The following is a 3,906-nucleotide window of genomic DNA, read 5'->3' on the forward strand; positions in this document are numbered from 1 at the left end:
AGATAAAAATGCTAGAAAGTGAAATTATGAAAAGTTATTTGAGGGATAAAAAAAATAAACATTATTAGTATAAATTAGATACCGGCACACTCCTACCTAGAAAAGCATAACCCAGCACACGCTGGCATGGGATGGAAATAACCTGAGACACAAAATAACATTAAGTACGCTTAAAGGAGAAAAAAAGCCCCCAAAAAAAGACAGGAGTCAAACAGGAAAAAATACATATATTTCCTACACAAACCTGACTAAGGACTTTATTGCTTCCTGCAGAGTGAAATCAAATCTTCTCTGTATTATATTTATAGTTTGCATATAGAAATAAGCTGTATATTGTTACACAGAATTACACGTATGGTTTGCTTTTGATGTTGTGGATTGAGTGAGCAAAAAAATCATTGCATAGTGATAAAATCTGTCACACAAGCACACACACACACACACACACACAGACACACACACACACACTCCTCTGGCAATTTTATTTACAGTCCAGGTGTTCAGATAGTAATGCCTGTTAATTCTTAGGATGCTATTCAGGTGAGTCTTATTTCTGTTATGTATGTTATAGTTTTATATGTTGTTTTGCTTATTTCAAAAAATAAATTAAGAAAGTACTGTCATATAATCAATAAATGATGATTCTGTAGTTCTATTCCATGTCTTTTTACAGATGATTCTGACATACAAAAAAAAAAAAAAAGAATTAGATAATTGACAACAAACTGGGACAGGCTGAAAAGACTATCTTCTTCCATTATTCACAAATGGGGCAATTTGTCTCATCTTCCCTCATGATGAGTTCTGGAGAAATAAAACTGCACTGCAATAGAAGGTTTTCCTTAGCTACAAGTAGTCTTGTTGCTAGGGGCAACCGTGTTTGTAACCTCTTGTAAACTTGGTGACAGATAACGATGTACTTGGTGCTCTTCAGTTTTAAAAATATTTCCTCTTATACAGTATGCAGTTCTTTATTTGGTTCCATGAACTTGGAATTGTCTAAATTTATATAAAGACTCATAAACATATCATAAAAATATAGAGATGGAAACACAAAATCTTGTCCAGAAATTGTTCACACTGGACTTATGTTTCCCCACTTTTTCCTCCCACACTCAGAATCAAGAGACCTCTGTTGTGCTTGGACATGATTTCAGAATCCTTTTCCAAGCAACAGGGTAAGCATCAAGTATGTTAAAATGGGTTTGACGTGGATGAGTCCTAAATGATATTCTTAATTTGTTACAAATTTTAATTGAGATATAATTGACATATAACATTATATTAGTTTCAGGTGTACAACGTAATGATTTGATATATGTATATACTACAAAATGATTACCAAAATAAGTCTAGTTAATATTCATCACCATACAAAGTTACAATTTTTTTCTTATGATAAGAACTTTTAAGATATACTCTCAGTAACTTTCAAATATACAATAGTGTTTGATTACGTTTCCAGTTTTTCGTTATGGAAATTAAGAAACTGAAATGGACAAAATGATTCAATCTTAGCTCGATAGTAGCAAAAAGAAGATTAAATTGCATTTCAACCTTCTGTGTTTTCAGGATAAAAAAAGTAATGTTTGGTGTAATTAAATGTCTTGCCTAAGGTCATTAGATGCCATTGATACATCTAGATACCTGGTTCAGAGCTTCTTCCTCTAGAACAAAGCTCTTATTGAAGTCCTTCCTTTTAATTTTCAACTTCAGATCCTCTCTGTGGTTTCTATTTGCTAGTACACTGTGCATGGATTCCTAATAATCAATACTAAAACATAATGGGCTCTCCCCTTCCCTCCTCAGAGCTAGCTTCTTCTACAGTGTTCCCTTAGCTTGGCCAATGCCACCAGCATAAACACTGCTGAGAAGCCTGAATATCGGCTGTTATCTTTGACTCCACTCAATCCCTTGTGCCTCACCCCCTCTACTCTCTAAATTCTGTGTTCTTCCTCCTGGTTATCTCACATATCTATTAATCTAATTCCCAGTGTCTTCAGCTTTCATTTCTCTGTCTAGTATAGCAGCCTCTTGAAACTGATCTTCCTTTCTCTTCCTCAACACCTCCAATCCATTCACTACTCTGCTCCCAGAGTAGAATAAGAACCTGTACATGTCACTATGCTAATTAAACTATGTTATGGTTTCCCATTTCTCTTAAGGTCTAAAATATTTATTAAAATTTATGTCTCTATTAGTAGAACAGTTTTCTCTCTTCTTTTTATGACCCCTTAGCCTAGACTTTTTTTTTTTTTAAAGATCACTACCTTTTTTTTTTTTTTTTTTAATTTATGGGCTGTGTTGGGTCTTCATTTCTGTGTGATGGCTTTCTCTAGTTGTGACAAGTGGGGGCCACTCTTCATCGCAGTGCGCAGGCCTCTCACTATCGCAGCCTCTCTTGTTGCGGAGCACAGGCTCCAGATGCGCAGGCTCAGCAGTTGTGGCTCACGGGCTTAGTTGCTCCGCGGCATGTGGTATCCTCCTAGACCAGGGCTCGAACCCGTGTACCCTGCATTAGCAGGCAGATTCTCAACCACTGCGCCACCAGGGAAGGCCCTAGACTTGTTTTGTTTTTGTTTTTAATAGACTTTATTTTTCAGAGCCGTTTTAGATTCACGGCAAAATTGAGTGGAAGATACAGAGATTTCCCATATAGCCCCTGCTACTGCACGTGCATAGCCTCCTTCCTTATTAACATCCTCATCAGAGTGATATATTTGTTGCAATTGATGAATCTACATTGATACATCTTTATCACCTATCATCCATAGTTTACATTAAGGGTTCCCTTATTGCTGCTGTACATTTTAAGGGTTTAAACAAGTTTATAATAACATGTATCCACCATTACAGCATCAGGCAAAGTAGTTCCACTGCCCTGAAAATCCTCTGTTCCTCCTATTCATCTCTCCCTTCCTCCAACCACTGGCAACCACTGATTTTTTAGTCTCCATAGTTTTGCCTTTTCCAAAATGTTACACAGTTGGAATCATGCCAATATATAGCCTCTGTCTAGCTTGTTGACTCCAATTATTTAAAAAGAAACAAAATTATCTTACCTCTTTAGATAGGTCCATCTACGTTTTTTTCACACGTACTGTTGCCTCAACCTACATAACTTTATATTTCAGTTCTCAGTTAAAATGCCATTTCCTTAGGGAAACTTTATTGAAATTTCCCAGAATAAGTTATCTTTCCTATACACACTTCATGGCATGTTATACATCTATCTTCCCAGTATTTAACTTCAAAAGTAAGAGATTATTCTTAATTATATGTATAAGATCCTTTTGTCCTGCATATTTTAAGCTCTGTTAGGACAAGCATTATGTCTGTCATTTACATTGCTATATCTCTAGCAACTAGCATGGAAATTACTATATATTAAATGCTTAAAAATATATCGAATGACTAAATAAATTAGTGCCCATGTACCAAGTGGGTAGGAATAGGGTGGGTACAACTTTAGTAAATGATATTAAATACATAGATTATGAAGACTGCATTTAAAAGTCATATGGAGAAACAACTGATTCATACTTGATGATAACTTGTGTTACATAGCAGTTAGAGAATCATAATTTTAAGAACTGATTAAGCCAATCTAAATTAAAATGTTATAAAATGTTAGGATATATATAGAACTAGAATAGTTTTTTAACATCAAATATACATATGAAACTATCAGTAGGTGAAGAAGTGTTTCTTGATAGAAGCCACAGAGGAACATATTAAAAAGATAGCTTTTTTCAGGTAGGTAGTTATTTTAGTGGTTTGAAAGAGAAGTTTTTATTCCTAGTTATTAGCTTTTCTCTAATTGATTAAGCACCCTCCTAAAGAAAGAAATTTTTTATTCCTCCTTCCCTTAATATTCCCAATACTTTTGGATAATATTACAGGTTC

This window comes from Aethalodelphis obliquidens, unplaced genomic scaffold (genome assembly GCF_003676395.1).
Source record: "Aethalodelphis obliquidens isolate GAN/ISIS:26980383/991018 unplaced genomic scaffold, ASM367639v1 scaffold6, whole genome shotgun sequence".
Lineage (NCBI taxonomy): Eukaryota > Metazoa > Chordata > Mammalia > Artiodactyla > Delphinidae > Aethalodelphis > Aethalodelphis obliquidens.